Raw genomic sequence first — 14,491 nt, 5'->3', positions numbered from 1 at the left:
GTACACTGAGCCTTTGCATCTGAGGAAGTGAGCGGGGCCAGGTATAAAGCCGGCATAGATTGCTTCTTCCCTGGAGGGGAACCAGGGCCCAGAGAATGACTCTGCCCTCTGGGCAGAGCAACTACACACTGCCCCTAGCTCGAGGCTTGTGGCAAAGCCATGACTGAAGCACAGACAAAACAAAAATCCCCTCTCTAGACTTGCCCGATAGGAACAAAAAGGGGTAAATCAGCCCAACTGACTTAAGCATCTTAGAAAAACAGGGCTATTCCATCTCTTCTTAGCTATTCTAACTTCTTAGCGGGAAAGTGAGAGTAAATCTGGTTGCCGCTGATCTACTTCAGAAGAAATATTTTTATGATACATGATTTCTCTCTGTCCAACCGTCCCAGGGTACCAACTAAAAAAGGCTAACGTAGAGAAGACATACATTCTTATCTCTTCAGCTCTCAGCTTTGGCTGAACTTCATATGATTCTTTCTGGTCTGACTCACAACAGGCTCCCGGTTGCCAAGAGACGTGTTTCATAATCTCCGTTTTGCTGCCATCTGCTGGAGTCCTTGGTTTCCATTTCTTCACTGTATACAGTGGAATTTACAGTGTTCTCTCAAGTTTTGGGGAAAGTCAATGTGAGTTTCACACTCACGATATTTATTGCTAGTTGTCATGTTCAAAGCAATTTACAAGTATTAGTGAATCCTCACAATACCATGTGCATTAGTTAAACTCAGTTAGTTCCAGATTGCAGATGGGTAAACTGGTCAGGGGAAATTGAGGCACAGAATAATTAAATGCCCATGGTCAAAGAGCAAGTTGGCGGTTGAACTGGGATTAAAATTCAGTGTTAAAAACCCAACTCTTCCTCTGAATCCAGTTGTTTTAAAAGGTGATGTTAAATGTCATGTACATATTCTAGTTCTCTGTTAATGCCCCTCAGCCCTTCTGGCATCTGGCACTTCTACATCATCAGAGAGAAATGAAAAGTCATTGGCCCATAAAAAGCAATTCTAACGTGGGTGGAATGTGACTTCACCTAAACATGACCAATTTTTTCTGCAGATGGTTTGCAGCAGCACCCAGTAATGCAATTGCATTGCTGAGTCAGGGTCTCACTTTGGCAGCTCATTTTACCCATCCAACCCCCACCACAGAGAAATCCTGTTAAATCAATGGGACTGCTTATGTGAGTACGGGGAACTGAATTTGGCCCATTCTTTCAAGAGGTAAAATTGGCAGCTAAGAAATTTGGGACTAAGGAATCTCAACAGTGAAAGGGAGCAAAGAAACAAAACACCTTTGGAGTCTCAAAATTGTTTCCTCTTTCTCTTAGCATGTCCAGAGAGAAAAGACTGACCGCAACATTAAAGAAGGGCTTTGCATTTTCAGACTGCTATGGAATCCCCAGACATCGGCCCTTTCTTTACGATTCAGAAATGTCTACATGTCTTATAACAGAAAAGGGCTCAAATTAACCTTGACACAGTGGAAACAATGCTTTGAAGTTCCCTAGAATGAAATACTTCAGTGTTATGCCTCTAAACCAAACGGAGTATTAACCGGTTGAAGGAGGCCAACAGAGAATTTGAACCTCTTGCTCTCCAATTCACTGCTGATGGGGATGCAGCTACTTTATCTGAAAAAGCGATCAATATACCATAACTTTGCTTTTCCACTAGGATCCACCAAGGATGTATATGTTATCAGTCACATCATTACAAATCTAAGCTTAGGAATTTCAAAAGAGGTGCTAAACTCCCATTGATGTTTTAACCAAGAGGAAGGATGGCTCATTGGTTTGGCCACTAGCCAGAGATCTGGGTTTAAATCCCTGCTCCTCCACAGACTTCCTATATAAATTTGGGAAAGTCACTTAGTGCAGGTCGCTTAGTGGGGTAATACTCACTATTGGAGTGTGATTTCTAAAGCGCACAAACTTGTCAGGCATTAATAGGTCCGTGTAGACCCAGCTGGTACACACCTAAAGTTTCCGAGTTCATTTTAACGTAGTGCTATTTCAAACAGGACTCAATTAAAGCTCACTAGGGAACTTTTAGTTCCCATCAGCAGGGTCCTCAATGATCAATTAATGAGCAACACATTAGCGTGCTTTAGAAATCACACCCCCATCGGGCACACTGCTGCTCCACGTAGACAAGCCCTAAGTCTCTCCTTACCTCAGCCCCCCATCTGTATAATGGGGACAATAGCACCACCCTGCCTCCCAGTGGCGTTATGAGGATCAATACAATAAATATGGTGAGGTGCTCAGATACTCTAGTAATGGGGGGGAGGCCACAAAGTACCAAAGACAAAACTTCCTTATGCCCCTTTAAAAATCTGATCCTAATGAACCGAAAAGAACAAATTTGCCCTCACTCAAATTTCTGACCATTTCAAACCAGAGGGAGGGCACTACCCGCAATTGCTGCTCTCGGAATACTGAGACACAGTACAAATAAGCTGGTGATCAGTTACTGCTAGAGCTTAATACAATGCATCACTAAGCCATGCCGAGTGGCTGTCACAAAGCCAGGGAACCACAGCCCCAGTGGTTACTGATTTCCTGGAACTTTGTCCTCTGAGACCTGAGTCATCTACAGCTGTTGTTCAATAAATTCCAATTCTGAAATTATTTGGAAGACTGCAGAGGACCATACCCCAGAGTCAAAATCATGGCCCTCGACGTTAATCAATGTTAAACGTCTGACAGCTGGAGGTCTAAGCAATTTTGCAGGAAGCTGTTTGTTCTACAAGTCTCCCTGACCGAATCTTTAGCCTAACATAACTCAGGGAGGCTCAGATGTTTCTTGTCATATAGCATACTCCCTGAAATCAAGTGGTGAAGGCATTTTCTATACTGAATGCTGCCAGATGCCTGAAAACAGAAACCAACGATATAGAATAACCCTTTGCTAATAAGAGATTCTTGTTGAAGGCTCTAAATTTGTGCCTTTCTCATCTGTTCTCTTCATATTGTATGGGGTAACATTTTCAAAAATTCCTCAGAGACTTAGGAGACTAAATCTAATTTTCAAAAGTGACTTAGACACTTAGATGCCTCAGTCCCATTGATTTTCAGTGAGACATAGGCTTGTGAGGCCCAGGTCTTCAAAGGTATTCAGGTGCCTAACTTCTTGGGAGTTAGGAGCCTGAACCCCTTTGAAGATCTGGGACTCACAAGCCTAAGTCACCTTTGAAAATGGCACTTAGACTCTTAAATCACTTAGGCACTATTGAAAATCTTACCCATTGGCCGTATTGTGGCAAGCCACACCATCACCAAACAAGCCTCAGGTGAGGCTTCTTCTATAGAGCGATGACAGTTCCTACGCATCCTCAGCTGACGTGGCACTCCACTAAGTTCAGTGGAGCTGAGCCAATTCACATCAGCGGAAGACCTGGCCCAAACAGAGTTTAATAGCGGAGCTGCTTACTGATATTGAAAACTGGTGACACTTGAAATACGAAGGTTTTATTAGGCTGATGTCCGCTCCCAAAGACTGCAAGTTAGACCTGGACTAAGCAAAAAACAAAAGGTTTAGAACATCAAAAAACCTTTCCATTACAACCCAATTTTTCTTAGTTCTCTTGTTGTGCTGAAGGCTGGGTTTTGCATTTTGGGATATGTTCTTCTCACATTGTACCTGGGTAACTCCCACCTGTGCTAGCTCTGATAGTAGATGCATATGTGCATTTGAATGAAAAAAGAATGCCCTTTGGCTCCAAATCCACTTCAGATGTATGGAAATATGAAGGGGAGTGATTCATTGCTGATCTAGCAAACCGCTAACTAAAGTCAGTAGTAATCTCTGGTGAGAAGTGTAGTAGCTGGATCTATGCGCTCTGTGAGCTCCACTTGGTAAACTTCCCCCGCCTTATTATGCAATCCATCAACTGTTTCATGCATCCCTAGAGGAAAAAGGAATGAGCGCACAAGTCAGGAACAGCCACTCAAGCGGCTCATCTCAATTATGTCATATTGTGTGTTAACTTGCTTATTTCATTCCTTAACTTTGCCTGTCCTCCTTGCGCCTGATCTGCCCCCTGCTGGAGTTAATGGGAGTTATGCTGCTGACTTCAATGGCAGTTGAGTCAGGTCTCCTAGGCAGGAGACTCTCCATTCAACAGAGCCAATACAATGCAGACATTTTAGTTCTACAGCATCTCGTCCTGCTCTCCTAACTGAAGACCAAATACCACACCCTTCTGTCTCAAAGGCGGTTCGTTTGGAGCAGATTTCTCAGACCCTCTTGTGCCGACAACAGGGAAAATGCAAGCAAATCAAAGCAGGGACAGGAAAGGAGAGACAAGGGTTGGTGGTTAATGCATACGGAGCTGCTAGGGATTTTTCTCTTTAAAATCATCTTGTTGGCTTAAAATCTGGTTATTTTCTGCTTCTTGCATCTGGGACTGAAATAGAGCAGTTAGTAGGAGGAAAGAGAGTATTTGCTGAAGAAACGAGGAAACTCCCTCAGGAATCAATGACTCTTTATGTATAGGAACCTATTCTACCAGGTCCCCTCCACCCATGCTGCTCGGCTTCTTAATATAGAACATGGGTCATTAAAATGTAGAAAACCTGATGGACGTGTGGAACATCAGTGCTTGACATTTGATTCACAGGAGAAAACTGACACAAAAGACCACCAGAAAGCAAACTGTGCATCTAGCACACTTAACTGAGAGGCAGAGAGAAGAATTGTAAACCAGGTTTACAGTTCAGACTGAATGTGACCAGGAAAAGCTGGCTAGAATGAAACCCCAGTCTGACAAACAAGAGGAAAATGGTAATGTCAGGCAAATATCTCCATTGAAGGTGCTGATAAAACCTTCCCCCCACCCCCTTAGGTATTTCACACATGTGTCAAGATCATAACCCTGAATTATAAGAGCAAAATCGTTAGAGCTAAGTAAGAAGTAAGTTAAGGATGTTTTTCACACGTCATGTGGGAATGCATATCCAAGCCTAGGGACCAATTCTGATGATACTGAAATCAGTGAAAGAATCGCCTTTGAGATCAGTGGTAGCAAGATCAGAGCCCTAGTTTTCAGCCTGAAAATGTCATCCCACAAAAGCCATGGATCTACCGGGTTTAAGCAGGGGGAGAACATGATCTCTTGGCAGTTCTGCTTCATGGATGTAGGGAGTCATGTGCCTTGTCCATCACAGCGCAATCCACTGTCAATCACTCCTCATTTGTTCTCCTCAAGGGGCGCCTCAGGAATATCTCTATTGCATTACGAAGAAATGGTGGGAAAGGGAGTGAAAAAGCCCTGTTCGCCAAGCTATCTCCACCACGGGGACTGGTGGCAGTGCCATTCAGCCTGGAGGCTGGCTGAGGAGGGATGGTCCAAGTAGTTAGTGGGCTTGCCTAGGACTCAGAAGACCTAGGTTCAATTGCCTGCTCTGCTACTGGCTTCCTGGGTGACCTTGAGCAAGTCTCTTATCCTCTGTGTGCCTTGGTTCCCCACCCGTGAAGCGGGGACATCTGTATGGCCCTACATCATAAGCATGGTGTTGAGCTAAACATGTTTAAACCTGTGAGGTGCTCAGGTGCTCTGATGACAGGCTCTAGCTGAAAGCCTGCTCCAATACAGTAGCAATTAATGGGATTAAACCAGCAGATGGGTGGGTAAAGACACGGGATTGAAACGGACAGTCCTCAGAAATCCTGCATGAAGGAGCCACAAATAAACTGAGAGCTTCCCCTCTCAGCAGCGTCCCACTGGAATGAAGCTGACTTTGGCCAGCCAGGGTTGGGGCAGGAGCAGTCTTGGCCCAGATGTCTGGTCAGGAAGCAGCGGGGGCCAGGAACATTTCCTCACCAAGGGCTCTGGTCAGGAGGGGCGTGCTGCTGGAGCGAACGAGCAGGAGCTTAGTCAGAGCAAAAGTCCCCCAAGAGCAGACTGCCAGCTACACCTTCTGTGGCCCCAGCCGGTAATAACATTCTTGGGGTTTCCCTGTGAGGGCATCTCTGTCTCTCTCATTGGCAATTGTATACACAGAGGCCAAGCTGTTCCCTCTCTCCCCAGCACAGCCATAACCTTGCACATAAAGGACCAGATTCTGCCACCTCTCCTTTGTGTGCAGCCCCACTGGGTTCCAGAGGACGACTGGAGGGGGCAAGCGCATGAGTGGCAGAATCGGCCTTGCTGGGATCACTCGGTGCCCTCCTACCTCCTTCATGCATCGGTCCCCCCAGGGACACAACTCCGTGTGGACAGAAGAGGCGGGGTGGGGGCTCAGCCAGGAGGGCAATTAGAGAGAGTAGGTGATGAGCATCTCCACAATACACCTTGCCCCCGGGGAGCCTGGCTAGTGCGCGCCATGGCGCACGAAGCACCTCGCTGCCCATAGCCAGGGGCCAGCTTGCAGCGGGAATCGCCGGCTCTGCACAGCGCACGGGACTGATCAATCAAACCCACACGTCTCCGCTGCCCCGGCGGACAGGGAAGGAAACTGACGGTGGGCACCGCTTCCCGGGGTCACCGCTAGTCACTCCCACCCACCGCACCCGCACCGAATACACGAACCATGCAACTGACGAGCTGCTACTTCCACCTTCTGGGAAATTAAGTAGGGACCCAGAGGCTCTTCCAAGAAGTCACCTAATGCAGTGAAATGTCCAGCAACTGAGTGAGGGCTGTGGGCGGCAGGGGGCAGAACTGGGTGTGACCGTGGATGGGCGGGTTTGGGGCAGACCGGCGCCCAGGCGGGGGAGATCCGGGACAGACCGGGCGGGTTGGGGCGGACCGGCGCCCAGGCGGGGGAGATCCGGGACAGACCGGGCGGGTTGGGGCGGACCCTCGGCCAGGCGGGGGAGATCCGGGACAGACCGGGCGGGTTGGGGCGGACCGGCGGCCAGGCGGGGGAGATCCGGGACGGACCGAGCGGGTTGGGGCGGACCCTCGGCCAGGCGGGGGAGATCCGGGACGGACCGGGCGGGTTGGGGTGGACCGGCGCCCAGGCGGGGGAGACCCGGGACGGACCGGGCGGGTTGGGGCGGACCGGCGCCCAGGCGGGGGAGATCCGGGACAGACCGGGCGGGTTGGGGCGGACCGGCGCCCAGGCGGGGGAGATCCGGGACGGACCGGGCGGGTTGGGGCGGACCGGCGCCCAGGCGGGGGAGACCCGGGACAGACCGGGCGGGTTGGGGCGGACCGGCGCCCAGGCGGGGGAGATCCGGGACGGACCGGGCGGGCTGGGGCGGACCGGCTGCCAGGCGGGGGAGATCCGGGACGGACCGGGCGGGCTGGGGCGGACCGGCTGCCAGGCGGGGGAGATCCGGAACAGACTGTGGCTGGCGGGACCTCAGAGCCCCCAGCACCCACTCTGCAGTGAGCAGAGCTCAGAGTTGTGGGTCTCCTTTTCATTCTGGATGGGGCCAAAAAAGATGTGGAAGGGAGGGAGGAAAGGGCTGTTTCCTCTGCAGCCAGAGGGTGTGTCCCACCGTGGGGACTGTTCAGAGGGAGCTGCAATAAAACACCCCAGGCCAAAGCACCTCTGCTGCAGCAGTGGGCTGGCCCACCTGGTCTCCCCGCTCCCCGAGCCAGCTCCACCGGGCACGTGGCACTGCGCTTCCCGTGCCAGCCTGGCTCTCCCGCCGCGCCCTGGCACCCCGACAGCACCAGCCCTTCCCGGCAGCACAGGCCACGGCGTTTGCAGCCCGGGGAGGAGGGCGCCGGCAGCAGCCGCCGCCCCCTCCACCCAGCGCTGGCTCAGGCGAAGGCTGTGACCCAGGCCCTACGGCATCCTGCAACTGCCCTCCCTGGAGCCATCCCCTCGGGCACGCTGTCCCTCCCCGGAGACCCCCCTCGGGCACGCTGTCCTCCCCGGGGACCCCCTCGAGCACTGGCCCTGGCATTGCCCTCCCCGGGGACCCCCTCGGGCACGCTGCCCCTCCCCGGGGACCCCCTCGAGCACTGGCCCTGGCATTGCCCTTCCCTGGGGCCCCCTTCGGGCACTGGCCCTGCCACCGTTGCAGCCCCTCCCCGAGGCTTCCCCTCGGGCACGCTGTCCTCCCTGCCCCCCCCCCCGGGCACGCCCCGGGCACGCTGTCCCTCCCCGGAGACCCCCTCGAGCACTGGCCCTGGCACCGCTGCAGCCCCTCCCCGAGGCTCCCCCTGGGGCGCTGGCCCAGCCAACACCCCTTTCCGAGGTTCCCCCTCGGGCAGCGGCTCCACCACCCCTTCCCAGCCCCCCCCCCCCCCACACACACACCCTTGGGCACTAGCCCTGCCACTGCGCCTGCCCCTCCCCGAGGCTCCCCCTCGAGCGCTGGACCTGCCTTGGTCCCTCCCTGAGCCTCCTCCTTGGGTCCCAGCCCCTCCCCACGGGCCCTGCCACCGCCCCAGCCCCTCCCTGAGGCGCCCCCTTGGGCGCTGGCCCTGCCACCGCCCCTTCCCCTTCCCTTCTCTTGCCGCTCCTTAGACAGGGCTGCAGCAAGATGTACCCCAGTAAGGACCCCAAAGCCAGGACCTCAGTGATCAGCAAGGTCAATAAAATGCCATTCATTGCCTTGGCCCATAGCTGGTTCCCCTCTCCTTCCACGAAAGGCTGAAAATTGCTCCTGCTCCGCTCTCAGCCCGCTCCGTGCCGCGGGCTCAGGTAGCTGCGTCCAGCCGGGGACCAGCCGGCGGAGCTAGGAAGAGTGTCCTGAGCGGGTCTGCCTTTCCGCTCAAACTAAAGGCGTGGGGCCCCAGCCAGCGTAGATCTTACCCTGCCAGCGGGTGACCAGACAGCCAGCGTGAAAAATCAGACCAGGGAGTGGGGGGTTAGAGGCGCCTACTTAAGCCGAAGCCCCGAATATCCTGTACGTTCGGGACATCTGGTCCCCTTATCCTGCAGGATCCAGGACCATTACACCCGGGACGAGTCCAGCTCCTTGATCTCATAACCGAGAGAGCCCGCTCTGGCCAAAACCCCCGGAAATGTGCAAAGTCAGCACATGCCAGCTGAAAGCCCAGGAGAGACGCTCTCAGTCCAGCGGGGACACCCAGAGCAACGATCAATCCTGGGCAGCGGAGCTCCTGCGCAGAAAGAAACACTTACCCCAAAGAAATGCGAAGAATTACTTGTTCCCAGACCTTTTACGCCAAATTATTTGCAGATTGGACTCATCCCTCCTCCTTGGCGTTCAATCTCCCCTTCCTGGAGTGTGTTTATTCTCCACAGTGAACGTGGGGCTGGGAATGGTAAAAATCCTCCTGCCGTTTCCCCAGTGAGTCTGGAGCAGCAGAAAGCGGAGCTGCCTTTGGTGGAGGATGCAGCTCCGAACTGGATTGTCTCCAGCGTTACAGTCAAGGCCGCCCCACTGAGTGACCCAAACTGTAAATGAAAAACAGACTCGCATGACGCTGTTTCTTCTGGCCCTTCTGCGAGGGTGATGTCACAGAGCCTCTGTCCCACAGCTCTTCAAACTAAACTCTGTCTCCCCTCCGATCAACTTGCCGAGTCGCTGTGCGTGGGGGGCTCTTGCAAACGGGATCGCTGTTTCATGCTGGTTCCCTGCTTCCCAGGGTTTGACTTGACCCCTTTTCCCACCGGTATCTGCGAGAATAAAACAAGAAGCGCGATCTGGTTTTCCAACGTTTAAAAATAGAAATCTGCTTGTTTGGATGAAGGGGCTCACACCGTCTATTGTAATAATCCCTCCTTAACTGGGGAAGGGGTTTTTTTCATTTTACCAGCTAGTAAAAGCACCTGGGTTTTAAACCGAGCAATAAAGAGGGAGCAAAGCCCTGGATCTCTTGTTGTTAAGGGAACAGTGGCAAGGGGCAGAACTGGGGTTGTTAAAAAGAAACTGTTCCAAGATGCGTCTAGGTTGCCACAGGGGAGCTTTAGCGGGATTTTTCATACACTTCGCGGTGCTTTTCCTCCGCCTAACCTGCCTCAAGCCGTGTGTGGGTGTGGTCAGCTGTCCTCTTTGGGTGATATTGCAAATATCTGAAAAATAAGGTCCCTGTAAAAGACAAGGGTTTTGATTAGCGAGACCAGGTGAGCGAGCTCATAGCTTTTATTGGACCAATTGGTGAAAAAGTCACGGTCTTCAGCCCTGAAGAAGAGCTCTATGTAAGCTTGAAAGCTTGTCTCTTTCACTCACAGAAGCTCATCCACTAAAAGATACCCCACCACCACCACCCCCCTTGTCTATCTCATATCCTGGGGGCAATATGGCTACGACAGCACTGTAAACAAGATTGTTATTGACATTTAAGACGATGTTTCTGGGTAAAATTTTCAAATACTGACTTATGCTCTTAAGTCCCATTTTCAAAAATGACTTTGGACCAGATTTTCACAGGCACTGAAGGCACCTAATGGGAATTTCTAAGTTTTTACCAGTAGAGATTTCAAGGTGAAGGTCCTCTTCAAAATCCCATTCGACACCTCTCTGCATCATTAGGTTCCTAAATACCTTTAAAGTCTAGTCCTAGGTGCCTAAATCACTTTTGAAACTGGAACATAGGCTCCTAACTTGTTTAGCGAGTTTTGAAAATTTAACCTACTTCTTCAAACAGGCAAGAAATGTCAAACAGGTATTTAATGATCTATGTGACCTTCTACCTTCTGAATGATGGGAGTCATTGATTGAAATTAGAATAGTTTGGTTTTGATTTTTTTTATAAAAGACACTAGGATAAGAAAACATCTTTATTCTTATCTCTGTTTTCTTACTTCAGCCCTTATAGAGGCTGGAATCAAGCTAGTTTAGCAGTAAAATGTTTCTCAAAATATTTTATGTATTTTTACAGGGGGATTTACTATGTTTATTCTTGATTTTCTGGCATTTCAAATATCAGCCACATAAAAATTTGCTGGAATGCTCTAATGAAGGAATACCCTGGAGCATTCATACTGATGTAATAATCAGTTTTCAAAATAGCGCTTGGCACGCTTTGTTCACTATCAAGTAGGCTACTGCCTTAAATTAGGGAACTTCAACCTTGAACTTATATAAAGATGTAGTACAAACATTCATACTATGTGTGTCATACTGAAAACAGACCCCAACTCCAGAGAACCTGACCTCAGAGGAAACTAATTTCTGAGAAGGAATTTGATACATCTAGGAAAGTGTCCTGCAAAATAAGGGGCCGAGATCCTCAGCTATTATATATCGGCATAGCTCTGTTGAATCCCTGGAGCTGTGTTGATTGGCACCATCTGAGGCTCAGTTCCAAATTCTAAAGTGGATCATCTAAAAGGCAGGGAACAGGGATTCTCAAGCTTCTTCTACTGTGGTTCACATCTTGATATACTGGCCCCTGCATCACTTCTCCTTCCTTTAGTGATCATTAGGGCCGCTTCCCATTGCTTTCATGATCGCTTGGACCACCTCTTCCCATACATGATCGCATATAATTCCTGGGATGACCACAGTAATTACTTCCATGGAAAAGTAATATTAGGAGTGCAGTGAATGTATTTTTAGCAGCACTTTTAAGACAATTTGGTAGCTGGAAATAAGAAGAGCCGGCATCATGTGGCCAGCAAATACCCCACAGACCTCCAGTAGTCTACAGCCCACACTTTGGGAACCTTGGATCTGGGAGTCTATTCCAAGCCCTGCCACTGGCTTGCTGTGTCACCTTGGGCAAGTCACTCAGGTCTTTATTTTTAAAAATCTGCATTCAAATACACACTCAAACAGGTGCCTAATTTATGCATATGTCTATCACAATTGAATGTACAAGGGCTGAAACTCACCTCTGTGCAGATGGTAAGTCCTCTACGCAGGAGTGACTTTCATCTAGCAATGGGGAGCTGAATGTACAGGCTGTTAGGGGGCTTATTCCTTCACCCGCTTACTTCCCTGGTCCTTCTTGCATGAACAGAGAGCAACAATACCCAAAGTCCAAAGGTGCAAACAATTCCATGTTTATTGGGGTGAACTTCCAGCAAGCATGATTCCAGTTTCCTTCCTTAGTGTCCCCCTTCCCAGCTCTGACACCACAGAGCCTTACACCTGTGTCCCTGTTCCCATTCCCCCCCTTAGCATAACATGATTCCAATTTCCCCATCCCCATTCCCTGTTCCCATTCCCCCCCTTACTTCCTTATTGACTGAAGATTATATAGTAAATCTTGAGGTCTGCTGAGCTATACCTTAACCAATTATTTTCCTGAAATTTAACTAACCAATCCTAACATGCTGTAACATGATTATTTAACCAATTATGTCCCACCACCTTAATTAGTTTACACCCAGCAAAATTAATTATACAGCAGACAGAAACAATCACAGAACCAGACAGAAATTATACAGACAAACAATAGGGAAATGGGGACTACAATGATAGAACAACACAGAAGTGAGAATTTCACATCCCAGCTATTGATAAGTGAGTTCTTGCCAGACAGGATGCTATCAAACTAAGTTTCCTTTTACATTTTCTAGGCACTTCCCTTTCTCTGGAGGCGATAGGCATTATCAGGACAGGATTGTATTCCTAACAGCCCAATAGCACCTTATTTTAATGTGACTAGTTTGGGATGTGAGGATGTGACCGTTCGCTTCCCAGCTTATGGCTGCCTCTGCTGCTTAGCCAAAGGCCTTAGCCTAAGAACAGGGCCTCAGACTGTCACAGTAAGAGAAGGCCCTTACACCGGCAGACAGTGATTTTGATTCTTTCTTTTATACCTCTATAACTAGCTAAGTGATAAGAATATACCTAAATTCTTAGAGTATAGGCCTTTACAGACAGGCCTGAATATCTATATCCTAACACTCCACCCCCTTATTTTCCTTTTTCTTTTTTGGAATCCTCCTGCCCAGGTAACCCTGGAAAAGCATAGGACATAGGGCGACACATTTCCTGATAGGGCCAGGCATCAAGGTGGAAGGTGTCGATATTCCATTTGTCCCACTGCCCCTTGTGTAGTATAGTGCCCTGCACCTTCTCTCGTACGGGCATACCACACCTATTTCAATTAGTGTTCCAGACTTCCCATTAGAGTCGGCCCGAGAAGGTTGGGTCCGGGTTGTCTAGTACACTGTAGGGTTTGGAGGGCTTACTACATTCCTTATAGGTTATCTCCATATGCAACATAACACAAGTACAGTTAACAATACAAAATCCACAGCAACACCGAGTCCTGACCACTGCAGTATGGTCCAACGTCCGAGACACCCCCAAAACACGGCCTCTCCTCCTTCGACGGGGTCACGATTTGATGTGTCCAGTTGCTGGCAGTTGCAACAAGCTGCCTCTGCAGGTTTTGCATGCTTTTGTCCATATCGTAAGTCCACTGAATGTTCACAGAGAAATGAGATATTGTCCAAACCAGCTTGACCACTTGGTATGGAATCAGGCAGTATGCCCTGGTTTGATTATTCACAGCAATAAGATTCACAGATCCATTTGTGCACAAAAGTCCAGATAGCAGCGTGTAGATGTGTGTAGTTTGGCTATGGGCTGGTGTAATTGTGCCCCTAGTAATATGTACATTTCCAGCAAAACACCTTATACACAGAACACCCAATTGTCCACCCCTTGCATAGGCCATTGATTCTGCTCCTCCATAGTCATAGGAGAGGGGCACATCCAAATATCTTCTCTTGATTTACACCATTTCACACACCCCTCCATTGATTCCCAGTGAGCTCCTCCCCTTCTCATTATTCCCATAGGGCTTGTGGGGCCCCCCGTTAGTTGCTGTTTCATTTCCAGGTACCACTGTAGCTATTACACAGGTGCTGGCCTCCTAGTTGAGCATTTTGCATTCCCATACACATCTCCCCCCGCCCAAGGTCAGCCTTTTGAAGCCATCCCCCACCCACATCATGAGGTTTTCTGTTCATTGAAACACAGCAATGCTAGCAACAAGACAAACACCACAGACAAACAACACAAAACGTAGATCCATGGTACTCTGAGTTATTTTTCTGCTGGCGCCAGCTTGCTTGTAGAGTGTCTGAAAAACAAAAGAAACAATTTCCACCCCCCTGGTGGGGACAGATTATTGCTTAATAATAATACCACTTTCTTCTACAAATTTCCTTGCTAATTGCAGGAAAAACAGAAGAATTACCTCCAGGCTGTCCTTATTTTGTTCTATAGTCAGGCTAGTGAATTACCCCACTCACTGGTCATTTATGAAATTCATGAGGTGGTGTATCTCAGTTTCCCCTCTTGTACAACTGACCAGGTTTGCAATAGTTTCTCTGCTGCACCAAGCATTAAGTTTATTCTCAGGTAATAGCTGAGAGACAGCTTTAGATTTTAGCACTGTACACACACACACACACATACACACCTTAGGGTTAACCTGTTCCCCTTATTTTTAAGCTTGACTTGTTTTTTTCACCTCCCTTTCCTGGAGGTCCACAATCTAAGTCTTCTAGTAGCTTGTTTGCTGACCAGATGTATTCATTATTTGCAGCTCCTTTGTGCCCATCAGCTAGGTAATTTGCATTTACACAGAGGCTTTCTAGCTTGCTTTTGGATCCAAAGCTATTAGCAGCTCAGTGACTGTCTTAAAAGGGACA

At 49.4% G+C, this 14,491-nt stretch overlaps 1 protein-coding gene across 12 annotated transcripts in view; it reads right to left on the bottom strand.

Moving 5' to 3' along the window:
• Positions 1-9,513, bottom strand: part of COL6A3 (collagen type VI alpha 3 chain) — a 113,912-nt gene extending 104,399 nt beyond the window's left edge. For 2 of the 12 annotated variants that reach the window (XM_043525223.1, XM_043525224.1), the window contains exon 1: positions 9,053-9,513. The gene's annotated coding sequence lies outside the window, so the exon portion shown is untranslated. The remainder of the gene's footprint in view (positions 1-9,052) is intronic. The other 10 variants (XM_043525221.1, XM_043525225.1, XM_043525227.1 and 7 more) reach the window with 8 other exon arrangements.
• Between the last annotated feature and the right edge of the window lie 4,978 nt (positions 9,514-14,491).

This window comes from Chelonia mydas, chromosome 11, assembly GCF_015237465.2.
Source record: "Chelonia mydas isolate rCheMyd1 chromosome 11, rCheMyd1.pri.v2, whole genome shotgun sequence".
Lineage (NCBI taxonomy): Eukaryota > Metazoa > Chordata > Testudines > Cheloniidae > Chelonia > Chelonia mydas.
The sequence above is the reverse complement of the archived record's forward strand: the minus strand, read 5'-3'. Positions and strand labels throughout refer to the sequence as shown.